Source organism: Micropterus salmoides, unplaced genomic scaffold (assembly GCF_014851395.1).
Source record: "Micropterus salmoides isolate LMB-PRFRI ecotype aquatic unplaced genomic scaffold, ASM1485139v1 Ms_hic_scaffold_5, whole genome shotgun sequence".
Lineage (NCBI taxonomy): Eukaryota > Metazoa > Chordata > Actinopteri > Centrarchiformes > Centrarchidae > Micropterus > Micropterus salmoides.
In genome coordinates, this window is record NW_024044237.1 from 18,706,487 (window position 1) to 18,721,226 (window position 14,740).

The following is a 14,740-nucleotide window of genomic DNA, read 5'->3' on the forward strand; positions in this document are numbered from 1 at the left end:
GAAAGGATTTGAAGCAGATCCGCCCATGTAATGTCATTTTTCAGAGAAAGAAAAAGGGAGAAAGCACTGTTCACGGAGAGATATGGACACACTGAGCGAATAGACTCTGCTTCAGAATCTCTGGATTATATCGATATTCCTTCATCTGTTTATTTTCATATGAACATATTCTTATTGTGACGCCGATTTTAACATTTTTTGTGGCGCAGCGAAAACTGTGAATCGAACAATGAGACGGCAAGTACTGTTTTTGATCTTGATCTTCTCTCTCGGTTCAGTTGTCGGCCAGGTCAGCTACTCTATTCCGGAGGAAATGGCAAAGGGTTCTGTAGTGGGCAACATTGCACGGGATTTAGGTTTAGATGTAAAAAGACTGAAGTCAGGTAAAGCCCGTATATTTACGGGAGACAGTGCAGAGTACATCGAGCTGAGCAGAGAAAGAGGAGTCCTCCTCGTGAAAGAGAGGATCGACAGAGAGTCGCTCTGCAGACAGACGACGCCTTGTGCGTTACATTTGCAGATTATTCTAGAAAACCCAATGGAGCTTTTTCGAATAACAGTGGAGATAACCGATATCAACGACAACAGCCCCAATTTTAAAAGTGACGAGAAACGTTTTGAAATTAGCGAATCCGCAGTTACAGGATCTAAATTTGTGTTAGACAGAGCGGTTGACGCCGACATTGGCGTAAATGGCCTGAAGAATTACAGCTTGAAACCTGCAGATAATTTTGTACTGAAGATACAAAGTCATGCAGATGGAAATAAAAAGGTCGAAATGGTCCTACACAAACCGTTAGATCGAGAGAAAGAGGAACAAATGTCATTGTTGTTAACAGCTGTAGATGGAGGGGAACCTCAAATGTCCGGTACGGTAAAGATTTATGTGACTGTGCTCGATGCAAACGACAATGCTCCTGTTTTTATGCAGTCGGTTTACAAGGCTGCCATAGCGGAACATTCTCAAAAAGGAACAACATTGACAACAGTGAGTGCTTCTGATGCAGATAAAGGATCAAACGGGGAAGTTTATTATTCCGTTTCGACCACTGTGGACGGTGTGTCTGACATTTTTACAATAAATGAAAACGGAGAAGTAATATTAGTTGGTGATGTTGACTTTGAAAAGGCCAAGCATTATCAAATTGATATTGAGGCTAAAGACAGTGGTGGTCTTTCTGATTCCAGTAAGATTATTGTTGATGTTATTGATATTAATGATAACAAGCCTGTAATCAGCATACTTTCCAAATCTGATTCAATCCTAGAAGACTCTCCCCAAAATACAGTTATAGTTATGTTCAGTGTCCTTGACCCAGATTCAAGTAACAATGGTCAAGTGAACTGCAGAATAAACGGCAACATCCCGTTTACTATTACAACTTCTTCAAATGATTTTTATAGCTTAGTGACAGACAGTGATTTAGACAGAGAGAGAGCCTCCGAGTATAATATAACAGTGACCTGCTCTGATGAGGGAGTGCCCTCCCTCTCCAGCAGCGTCACTCTCACCTTACAGATCTCTGATGTGAATGACAACGCGCCTGTCTTTGAGAGGAGCTCATATGAGGCCTACATTGTAGAAAACAACACACCAGGCCTCTCTATATTCACAGTGAAAGCCAGAGACGCTGACTGGAACCAGAATGCGCGTGTTTCTTACATACTGGAGGACTCCTCTGTTAACGGAGTGCCAGTCTCCTCATATGTGTCCGTTAGTGCTGATAGTGGAGTCATCCATGCAGTGCGCTCTTTTGACTACGAGCAGATCAAAGACTTCCAGTTCCGCGTCAAAGTGTGCAGGATGGAGGCTCCCCTCCACTCAGTAGCAACGTGACTGTGAAATTAGTGATCCAGGACCAGAACGACAACCCCCCTCAGGTTCTGTACCCAGTCCAGACTGGTGGCTCTCTGGTGGCTGAAATGGTGCCTCGTTCAGCAGATGTGGGCTATCTGGTCACTAAAGTGGTGGCTGTTGATGTGGACTCTGGACAGAATGCCTGGCTCTCCTATAAACTGCAGAAAGCCACAGACAGGGCGCTGTTTGAAGTGGGCTTACAGAATGGAGAAATAAGAACTATCCGCCAAGTGACTGATAAAGATGCTGTGAAACAAAGACTGACTGTTATAGTGGAGGACAACGGGCAGCCCTCTCGTTCAGCTACAGTCATTGTTAACGTGGCGGTGGCGGACAGCTTCCCTGAAGTGCTGTCGGAGTTCACTGACTTTACTCACGACAAGGAGTACAATGACAACCTGACTTTTTACTTAGTGCTGGCTTTGGCTGTAGTTTCCTTCCTCTTCATCACGTGTTTAGTGGTTATTATATCAGTGAAAATCTACAGATGGAGACAGTCTCGCGTCCTGTATCACTCCAATCTCCCTGTGATTCCGTATTATCCACCACGTTACTCAGACACTTTGGGGACAGGGACTCTCCAGCACGTGTACAACTACGAGGTGTGCAGGACGACTGACTCCAGAAAGAGTGACTGTAAGTTCGGCAGAGCTGGTAGTCAGAACGTGCTGATAATGGACCCCAGTTCTACAGGGACGATGCAGCGGATACAGAGTGAAAAGAGCATCCTGGATGAACCAGACTCTCCTCTAGAGGTTAGTCTCATGGAATGAAAAGTGTTGCATTACACATTTACTGGCCGCATCGTTTTTTATCTATTAATCATGTTGCTCACTAAACTTTATGGAAAGCTAAGAATCATAATGTAATTAACATATGCTTTCTTCTTTATCCAGTTTTCCATCCTTACAACCTACTGTCTTAACAGCTTTAAAAATACACCTTTAATATCCAATACTTCATGTTTGAATTGTTTTATAAAACTTGTATCCAGTGTTCTTCAGTGAAAAATTCAGCAATTTATAGGTTTTGGTCCTTTTTAACCTTAGTCATACAAGCCCAACCTTAATCACAGATTAAATGTGTGAAAACATTAGGAATAATTTTTAATATAGTTACTAAACAAACAGAAATTCATGCTAAAAAATATTGCAGTTAAATGTAATCCAGGATTTTCCAGAACTGTCCTGTATCAGCTATCTCTAGTTATCCTTTAGTAGGGTATTTAGGGGAAGAACTTTAATTGGAACATTACAGATTGACAGACACAACAAGAGTTTTTGTTTGGCTGACACGTCCCTTGGCATAACTAGTTTACAGTGAGTGTTTGAGTTGTTCGTTGAAAACGTGACAGCACATATTGATGATCTGGCATGCTCACATGCATGATTCACAGTGTGCATTCATTTGTTATCACATTTGTTCCTACTGGCTTGCTTTCATATCCGCCTATATTATGTGATTACATATTTGTCATTTACAATTTCCTTTACTACAAGCTATGCCTTGTTTAAGTCTGCAGCTGTTAATTATTTTCCAACCATTAACTGAAGTCTACAAATTTACTGACTCTGTCACAGACACATAATGTATTAATCTGTCCACTGTGGATGCTTTTAGAGAGATTGGATCTTCTGAATTTTAAGCAAACAGTTTAGAAGTCAGTTTTGAATTTGAGTCTGCCTTTGTAAGCTACAATTTTGCTATTAGCTTTTATCGCTTTGCATTAAAACACAGTGCTGAAAGTTCTCTGTTACAGTTAGTACAATTTTAAAGAATGTTGGGATGATGCAACGCATGAGACTCCGATATGGTAGACTTTAAAATATGTCATGCAAACCAGGCTTCAGATTATACTGGCACACTGACTACAGCAAGTCAGCCCACATTCATGAGCGTTTTTTGTATGAGTTGTCTTATTTAAAGGAAATGTCATCTGTCTTGTTGGACCTACGATTTTTGATTCTAGAGTTTTGGTAAACTCAGAGATTGACTAGATTAATTTTATAATATGTTTTTATTTATTCTGCCTTTGTGGATGTTAGTATAATATTTGATAAGGGCATATGTAACTGTTTTTTATTAATCTGAAAATCTCTTTCCTGTTAAATATCATAAATATTTGCTAAAAAGCAATTTTACTGTAGCCTTCTTTAGAACTGCAACATTCTTGGTCTTTTGTAATTAAAAATACAGGCCATGTCATTGGTTAGTTGGTTAATATTATTGTGCATTCAGCACCATTGTCATGGACAGCGCTATCCAGAGAGGGACAATGCAAAAGACATGCCAGTGAAACAGTTGAAGAATTATGCCCAGTCACTCTGAAACATCATTTCAGGGACCCTTTCCAGAAAGTTATTCCTCCATGTTTGCTAATGTACATTTATAGCATTTATTTCTATTATTCTACATTTTTATGTTCTTATAATCCCATGGAATGTTAAGAAGTAATCTGTTTTGTTGCTGAAGACTTGTGGATATGAAGACATATAGTCTGTCTGGGGCCTGGGAGTATTTTTGACTCTCATGCAATGACACATCAATTAACAGTCAGTGTGGTTGTTCCCTGCTTTACTGTTCTGTATTTCAGTTATCATTACAGTTGATTTCTCCCCTTTCACCACTTCTCTGTATTTTGTTTGGTAAATAATCTAAATAGCATACTGTTAAATAGTGTGGGAATCACTGAGTTGTGATTGAGTTAAAGTTACCCAGCACAGACTTTGAAAGATCCACTGATCTTCTAGGTTCATTGCCTGCAATGAGCTCTTCAGTGTCCATGTTAATAGGACCAGATACACCTTTCTAGCATTGCCACTACCATCATCCTAACTTTGCATGTTGTCTGCATTATCCACTTGTTGTTGATCACCTATTAAGTCATCAGCAAAGAGCCACCCATGGTCATAGATTTATAGTTACGTTGTTGTGATCTTCTCTTGTTACAGTCCACCTAGCTGCACTACCTTGCTGTATCTATATATCTCAGTGAAACGTAAAAAGTCACGCTGTCTGAAATCCTGCTTCATCTTGATCCAAAGAACTACTTTTATGGACAGTGTGGAGCTGTAAGAAGAAAACAAAATAGTTTTAAAAACTGTAGAATGTAAATCACTTTAATTACAGTCAATCATACTGAAAATCAAGATCAAGCAGGCCTGTGTAGGCATGCGAGAGTTAATAGAACATAGTCTGTAAATGTACTATATTATAGTGTCAGTTTAAATTCAGGTATACCCTTCTAGGTGGATTAAATCAGATGTAAATGAGGGAGTAATGTTTCAAAGCTGCATATGTGGTGCAAGTCATCTTGTGCACTGTCTCTGTAGCAAACAACAAGTTCAGATGAATATTTTCAGTTCTAATAAGTTAACTATTAAGTCAGCATTTATTAGAGATAATGTTTTAACTGTTTCTGATCAACTAGACAAGATCCATTTATAATCTCTTCTTAATTTACTACATTCTTAATTGCAGAATCTTCTTACATAACAACTGAACTTCTTGTGTATTTGTTATCAACATAGCACATATTCATTGAGCAGTTAAATATTATTTAATTTCTTCAAAACTAAGGCATTGTTTGATTCATGTTGTGATGAGTGAAAGTCATGTTTATTTCGTCTTAATGAACCTCGTCCTTCATGTTGAAGTTTTCTGCAGTGCAAGTGTTTGAACTCTCAGGGCCGCTGTTGGCTAATGTAGAGCCTGCCCCCATCATGTGTTATATTAAACAGAGAAAAAGACACACATACAGCACACAAGCGTCGTTGCAGAAACGGGGAGACAATCCGCGCTGCGAGTCATTTATTTTGGATTCAAGAAACACGAAGATAATCAATCTTACCCTGGATTCTTTATAAAAAAACGGACATAAACGCTTTGGATTATCTCTTTGCGGTATTTGTCGAAGATAAAATGTCGGACAGAACAATAAGATGGCAAGTACTGTTGTTTTTCACGATGTCTTCCCTCAGCTCGGTGTTCGGGCAGGTCACCTACTCCATTCCCGAGGAAATGCCAAAAGGCTCTCTAGTTGGTAACATCGCGCAAGATTTAGGTTTGGACCTGAAAAGACTGAAGTCAGGTAAAGCTCGCATATATACAGAGGACAATGCAGAATACATCGAGCTGAATAAAGACAGAGGAGCCCTGGTAGTGAAAGAGAGAATCGACAGAGAGGCGCTCTGTGGACAGACAACACCTTGCGCTTTACATCTTCAAATTACTCTGGAAGACCCGATTGAATTCTACACCGTTACAGTCGAAATTAATGACATCAACGATAATGCACCCAGTTTCAAAAAGGATGAAATGAAATTTAGGATTAGTGAGTCGGCTGTGATTGGAGCAAAATTTGTGCTAGAAAGAGCTATGGATCTAGATGTCGGTGTGAACGGATTGCAGAGTTATTCGCTTAAACCTACAGACAACTTTCATCTAAAACTCCAAAATCAACAAGATGGAAGTAAAAAGGTGGAAATGGTTTTGCAGAAACATCTGGACAGAGAGGCGCAAGAGCACCACTCTTTAACTCTCACAGCAATTGATGGTGGAGATCCTCAGCTGTCGGGAACAATGCGAGTAGACATTTCAGTACTAGACGCTAATGACAATGCCCCAGTATTTACGCAGGAGGTATACAAGGTTACTATAGTGGAAACTGTTCCAAAGGGCACGGTTTTGTGTACCGTTAGTGCTGTAGATGTAGATCAAGGTTCAAATGGAAAAGTGTCATATTCAATAACAAACACGTTGGATGATGTACCTCTTTTGTTTCAAATCGACGAAAAAAATGGTGTGGTAGCTTTGTCTGGAAACTTGGATTATGAAAAGTCACAACATTATGAAATACACGTACAAGCTAGTGATGATGGAGGGCTAACAGATTCATGTAAGATTATTGTGGATGTGTCAGATACGAACGATAATCACCCGTCTATTAATATCATGTCCAAGACTAATTCAGTATCAGAAAATTCTAGACTAGGAACTGTTGTGACTATATTTAATGTCCAAGATCCTGACTCTGGAGAAAACGGCAAAGTCGCATGTAAAATCGAAGAACACATGCCGTTTCTGATGAAAACAACGTCGAAAAAATTCTTCAGCCTAGTAACCGACAGTGATTTAGACAGAGAGAGAGCCTCCGACTATAATATAACAGTGACCTGCTCTGATGAGGGAGTGCCCTCCCTCTCCAGCAGCGTCACTCTCACCTTACAGATCTCTGATGTGAATGACAACGCGCCTGTCTTTGAGAGGAGCTCATATGAGGCCTACATTGTAGAAAACAACACACCAGACCTCTCTATATTCACAGTGAAAGCCAGAGACGCTGACTGGAACCAGAATGCGCGTGTTTCTTACATACTGGAGGACTCCTCTGTTAACGGAGTGCCAGTCTCCTCATATGTGTCCGTTAGTGCTGATAGTGGAGTCATCCATGCAGTGCGCTCTTTTGACTACGAGCAGATCAAAGACTTCCAGTTCCGCGTCAAAGCGCAGGATGGAGGCTCCCCTCCACTCAGTAGCAACGTGACTGTGAAGTTAGTTATTCAGGACCAGAACGACAACCCCCCTCAGGTTCTGTACCCAGTCCAGACTGGTGGCTCTCTGGTGGCTGAAATGGTGCCTCGTTCAGCAGATGTGGGCTATCTGGTCACTAAAGTGGTGGCTGTTGATGTGGACTCTGGACAGAATGCCTGGCTCTCCTATAAACTGCAGAAAGCCACAGACAGGGCGCTGTTTGAAGTGGGCTTACAGAATGGAGAAATAAGAACTATCCGCCAAGTGACTGATAAAGATGCTGTGAAACAAAGACTGACTGTTATAGTGGAGGACAACGGGCAGCCCTCTCGTTCAGCTACAGTCATTGTTAACGTGGCGGTGGCGGACAGCTTCCCGAAGTGCTGTCGGAGTTCACTGACTTTACTCACGACAAGGAGTACAATGACAACCTGACTTTTTACTTAGTGCTGGCTTTGGCTGTAGTTTCCTTCCTCTTCATCACGTGTTTAGTGGTTATTATATCAGTGAAAATCTACAGATGGAGACAGTCTCGCGTCCTGTATCACTCCAATCTCCCTGTGATTCCGTATTATCCACCACGTTACTCAGACACTTTGGGGACAGGGACTCTCCAGCACGTGTACAACTACGAGGTGTGCAGGACGACTGACTCCAGAAAGAGTGACTGTAAGTTCGGCAGAGCTGGTAGTCAGAACGTGCTGATAATGGACCCCAGTTCTACAGGGACGATGCAGCGCATACAGAGTGAAAAGAGCATCCTGGATGAACCAGACTCTCCTCTAGAGGTTAGACGAATGTAACAATCACAATGTTTATTTTGTATGCAAGTCAAAGTCCATGGTTCTGGTGTATTAATTTCATAAAGCAGTTGATTCCAGCAGCAGTCCGACAAAGACCATATAGAGAAGTTTAGGTAAGGTTACAACGTTCAGCACCATGAACAGCGACACTGGTAACGACAGTAAATGTCCCGATAAGTTGTGTTTTTATTTGTCATATTATCATCATTCCTTCTATTCATATATTATAATTCACAAACACAGCTTTAGTAATCATAACATTCAAATATGTGCACTATATTTCAAGTGTGTATTTTGGAAAATGTCACTAAACTAAATGATTGGGCAAATTCTTTATGGTTTTAGTTCCGTTTGATAACCAGTGTTGTTTTGCACTAAAGTACTTCTTTTTAATATTAGGTATTTGTTGTAATGTGTATTTTTAACTCAAAGGGTCGCTGTTGGCAAGCCTGTTGCGATAAACTAGATGATATTTTTTTTCTGTCTGTGTCCTGCCCCTATGTGTCGATACGTTGGACATAATCAGAGAAAGAGAGTATACACAGCCTGCGCTCATAAGAAGCACTGCGAGGAATCGCATTACTGGATATATTGTTTTGCTTCCTATGTTGGATTGCTGACGAGTTTTTTGTTGTCTACCTTCGAATTAACTGCACTGGGAATGCTTTTGTTTTTATGGTGCAGGAAGCGACTTCGACCAGAACAATGAGACGGCAAGTACTGTTGTTTCTCTCGGCTCTATGTCTCAGCTACGTGCTCGGGCAGGTCAGCTATTCCATTCCCGAAGAAATGGCGAAAGGCTCTGTAGTTGGTAACATAGCGCATGATTTAGGTTTGGATCTTAAAAGACTGAAATCCGGCAAAGCTCGTGTCTATACGGGAGGCAGTGTAGAATACATCGGGCTGAATAAAGAAAAGGGAGTCCTCCTTATCCAGGAGAAGATCGACAGAGAGGCTTTATGTGGAGAGACGACGCCTTGTGCTTTACATTTCCAGTTAATTCTGGAAAATCCAATGGAACTGTTTCGTGTAACAGTGGAGATCACCGACATAAACGACAATACCCCCATTTTTACCAATGCAGAGAAACGCTTTGAAATTAGCGAGTCCGCTGTGATTGGATCGAAATTCATATTAGAGAAAGCTATTGATTCAGATATTGGGATGAATGGCTTACAAAAATACTCGCTTACTCCTACTGATAACTTTGTATTAAAACTAGAAAACCAGGCAGATGTAAGTAAAAAGGTAGAGATGGTTCTACAGAAGCCTCTAGACCGAGAGAAGCAGGAATATATCTCACTGGTATTAACTGCTGTGGATGGAGGAGAGCCGCAGATGTCAGGGACAATGCAGATATTTGTCAGTGTATTAGATGCGAATGACAACGCACCTACATTCGCTAAACCGCTATACAGAGCAAAAATACTAGAAAGTTCTCCCAAAGGCACCAGGTTAACCACTGTAAGTGCATCTGATAAAGACATCGGCTCGCACGGAGAATTGTCATATCATATATCTAGTAGTCAGCGTGTTTTATCTGAACTGTTTAAGATTGATTTGAAAACTGGTGACATTATCCTAATCGGTGAAATCGATTATGAAAAGGCGAAAACATTTCAAATGGATATTGAGGTTGTAGACAGCGGGGGGCTCTCTGATTCAACTAAAGTAATTGTTGACGTTATCGATATAAATGACAATAGCCCTCAAATAAACGTTGTTTCTAAATCAGAATCCATATTAGAGGACTCACCTCCAAACACTGTTATAGCTATGTTAAGTGTAAATGATCCAGATTCGGAGAATAATGGAAAGGAAGAGTGTAATATAGACGGTAACATTCCCTTCAAAATACAAAAAACATTAAATGGATTTTATACTTTAGTTACAGAGGTCGCTTTAGACAGGGAGGTCGTTTCTCAATATAATATAACAGTGACCTGCTCTGATGAGGGAGTGCCCTCCCTCTCCAGCAGCGTCACTCTCACCTTACAGATCTCTGATGTGAATGACAACGCGCCTGTCTTTGAGAGGAGCTCATATGAGGCCTACATTGTAGAAAACAACACACCAGGCCTCTCTATATTCACAGTGAAAGCCAGAGACGCTGACTGGAACCAGAATGCGCGTGTTTCTTACATACTGGAGGACTCCTCTGTTAACGGAGTGCCAGTCTCCTCATATGTGTCCGTTAGTGCTGATAGTGGAGTCATCCATGCAGTGCGCTCTTTTGACTACGAGCAGATCAAAGACTTCCAGTTCCGCGTCAAAGCAGGATGGAGGCTCCCCTCCACTCAGTAGCAACGTGACTGTGAAAATAATGATCCAGACCAGAACGACAACCCCCTCAGGTTCTGTACCCAGTCCAGACTGGTGGCTCTCTGGTGGCTGAAATGGTGCCTCGTTCAGCAGATGTGGGCTATCTGGTCACTAAAGTGGTGGCTGTTGATGTGGACTCTGGACAGAATGCCTGGCTCTCCTATAAACTGCAGAAAGCCACAGACAGGGCGCTGTTTGAAGTGGGCTTACAGAATGGAGAAATAAGAACTATCCGCCAAGTGACTGATAAAGATGCTGTGAAACAAAGACTGACTGTTATAGTGGAGGACAACGGGCAGCCCTCTCGTTCAGCTACAGTCATTGTTAACGTGGCGGTGGCGGACAGCTTCCCTGAAGTGCTGTCGGAGTTCACTGACTTTACTCACGACAAGGAGTACAATGACAACCTGACTTTTTACTTAGTGCTGGCTTTGGCTGTAGTTTCCTTCCTCTTCATCACGTGTTTAGTGGTTATTATATCAGTGAAAATCTACAGATGGAGACAGTCTCGCGTCCTGTATCACTCCAATCTCCCTGTGATTCCGTATTATCCACCACGTTACTCAGACACTTTGGGGACAGGGACTCTCCAGCACGTGTACAACTACGAGGTGTGCAGGACGACTGACTCCAGAAAGAGTGACTGTAAGTTCGGCAGAGCTGGTAGTCAGAACGTGCTGATAATGGACCCCAGTTCTACAGGGACGATGCAGCGGATACAGAGTGAAAAGAGCATCCTGGATGAACCAGACTCTCCTCTAGAGGTTGGTTATTTTGGCTAATTTCAGTTGTTAGCTCTTAGCATATTCTCTGTCACTTATAAATTCCTTAACATGCGCTTTTTATTGCTAGTCACCAATCAGCACCATGGACAGAGGCACTTGTGTTTTTGTCTGATTTATTCAATGCCGATGGCAATTTCATGGTGCATAGATTGATACTTTGTTACTTAATATTAATTTTTGTGAGGAACAAAAGCTTAATATCTTCGGTTCAATCGTTCTGCTGATGATGATACATAGTATACTGTCAGATTAGTGTCCTACTTTGTCATCTATCTATCTATCTATCTATGTTTTCATCTAGCTATCTAGCCATCTATCTTCCTTTACATAACACCTAAGGGTTTACAAGTATTTGTCTTTATTACAGTGGTGGTACTAATTATTATTTGAATTGAACTCTTAGTCCATATATCAAAATGACAATTTTCTTTCGTTTCCACTGTGTCATAAGGGATTATTTGATTAACGTTTTTGGTCCCGTTCAAAGTTTGCCCTCCATTATCCAGTTTTGCAGTGTTTTTATCAACTATTTTATTGTCCTTTCTCCTGGTACATATATAAATATATGGCCTTTATCAATTCTATCCTTTCGTGTACTGTATTTTTTCTCCTGGCGCTTTCTGTAGTTCATTGCTGTGTGCTCTTAGTGCCGCTGTTGGTCAGCATGTCGATTTTTCACAGTAGATCTGAAGAGAAACCTCCCCCATCATGATGATATCACAGAGAGAAAGACACACACAGGGTTAGACTACAACGTCGGCGTACACTTAAACAACGACAGTGAATAAACCCTTTTTTCACCTATGTGGACGATTATGGAATAACCTTTTGTTCTAATTTTTAATCAATTGTAATGGAACATAAATATCCGGTCATCGTGGAACATAATTCGTCCTGTTAAATTTCGCGAGGAAAATGTCGGACAGAACAATGAGACGGCAAGTACTGTTGTTTTCCTTGGTCCTTCATCTCAGTTCAGTGCTCGGCCAGGTCAGCTACTCCATCCCCGAAGAAATGCCGAGTGGCTCTTTAGTCGGTAATATTGCTCAGGATTTGGGTTTAGATATAACACGACTGAAATCAGGTAAAGCTCGCGTTTATACAGGACACAGTGTGGGATACATCGAGCTAAATAAGGAACGAGGAGTGCTCCTTGTCAAAGACAGAATAGACAGAGAAGCGATTTGCAGACAGACTACGCCTTGTGCGTTACATTTTCAGATAATTTTGGAGAACCCCATGGAGTTCTACAGTATCACAGTTGAGATTACTGATATAAATGATAACCCTCCCACCTTTGAAGAGAATGAAGTCAGTTTTAAAATCAGCGAATCTGCTGTAATTGGAGCAAAATTTGTATTAGATAGAGCAATAGATCTTGATGTCGGTAAAAACGGTCTTCAAAAATACGATCTTAAACCTACAGATAATTTTGTACTCAAACGAGAAGCCAGGGTGATGGAACAGAAAAGGTTGAAATGGTTTTACAGAATCCTCTCGACAGAGAAAAGGAAGAGCTGATATCTTTAGTTTTAACAGCGCTTGATGGAGGAGATCCACAAATGTCAGGAACAATTCGGATTTTCATCACGGTGTTAGATGCCAACGATAATGCGCCTGTTTTTACACAGTCCACCTATACAGCCACCGTATTTGAAAATGCCCCAGAAGGGACTGTTGTCACCAGCGTTGCTGCGTCAGATGCAGATTATGGAACGAATGGAAGAATTAAATATTCAATCACAAACAGTTTAGATCAAGCCCATGCACTGTTTCAGATAAACGAAGACAGCGGTGAAATCAAATTGATTGGAAAGATTGATTATGAAAATGCACAGACTTACCATGTTAACATACGTGCAAGTGATGATGGTGGACTTACAGATTCATGTAAAGTCATAGTTGAAGTGGTCGATGTGAACGACAACACGCCAACTATTAATGTAATGTCAAAATCAAACATGATATCTGAACACTCTAAACCGAACACTGTCGTAGCAATGATGAACGTTCAAGACCCAGATTCAAATGAAAATGGTAAAGTTCACTGTTTTATCAATGATAACAACCCTTTGACAATAATGTCGACATCAAATAGGTTCTATAGCTTAGTGACAGACAGTGATTTAGACAGAGAGAGAGCCTCTGAGTATAATATAACAGTGACCTGCTCTGATGAGGGAGTGCCCTCCCTCTCCAGCAGCGTCACTCTCACCTTACAGATCTCTGATGTGAATGACAACGCGCCTGTTTTGAGAGGAGCTCATATGAGGCCTACATTGTAGAAAACAACACACCAGGCCTCTCTATATTCACAGTGAAAGCCAGAGACGCTGACTGGAACCAGAATGCGCGTGTTTCTTACATACTGGAGGACTCCTCTGTTAACGGAGTGCCAGTCTCCTCATATGTGTCCGTTAGTGCTGATAGTGGAGTCATCCATGCAGTGCGCTCTTTTGACTACGAGCAGATCAAAGACTTCCAGTTCCGCGTCAAAGCGCAGGATGGAGGCTCCCCTCCACTCAGTAGCAACGTGACTGTGAAAATAATGATCCAGGACCAGAACGACAACCCCCCTCAGGTTCTGTACCCAGTCCAGACTGGTGGCTCTCTGGTGGCTGAAATGGTGCCTCGTTCAGCAGATGTGGGCTATCTGGTCACTAAAGTGGTGGCTGTTGATGTGGACTCTGGACAGAATGCCTGGCTCTCCTATAAACTGCAGAAAGCCACAGACAGGGCGCTGTTTGAAGTGGGCTTACAGAATGGAGAAATAAGAACTATCCGCCAAGTGACTGATAAAGATGCTGTGAAACAAAGACTGACTGTTATAGTGGAGGACAACGGGCAGCCCTCTCGTTCAGCTACAGTCATTGTTAACGTGGCGGTGGCGGACAGCTTCCCTGAAGTGCTGTCGGAGTTCACTGACTTTACACGACAAGGAGTACAATGACAACCTGACTTTTTACTTAGTGCTGGCTTTGGCTGTAGTTTCCTTCCTCTTCATCACGTGTTTAGTGGTTATTATATCAGTGAAAATCTACAGATGGAGACAGTCTCGCGTCCTGTATCACTCCAATCTCCCTGTGATTCCGTATTATCCACCACGTTACTCAGACACTTTGGGGACAGGGACTCTCCAGCACGTGTACAACTACGAGGTGTGCAGGACGACTGACTCCAGAAAGAGTGACTGTAAGTTCGGCAGAGCTGGTAGTCAGAACGTGCTGATAATGGACCCCAGTTCTACAGGGACGATGCAGCGGATACAGAGTGAAACGAGCATCCTGGATGAACCAGACTCTCCTCTAGAGGTTAGAATGTTACAAATCTGATAATCAAACTCATAATTTCAGTTTGTTTTTCAGTGTTGTTATTTCAGTACCTTGGACAGCAAAAAAAACAACGTCTCTTTATATAGTTTTCCTTTAGCTACAAGTTTT

General features: G+C 41.6%; 1 protein-coding gene and 3 pseudogenes across 1 annotated transcript in view; all 4 read left to right on the forward strand.

Moving 5' to 3' along the window:
* Window positions 1–14,740, forward strand: part of LOC119889225 (protocadherin gamma-A11-like) — a 261,420-nt gene that overhangs the window by 166,161 nt on the left and 80,519 nt on the right.
* Window positions 19–2,661, forward strand: LOC119889265 (annotated as a pseudogene).
* LOC119889257 lies at window positions 5,594–8,193 on the forward strand (annotated as a pseudogene).
* LOC119889254 lies at window positions 8,716–11,884 on the forward strand (annotated as a pseudogene).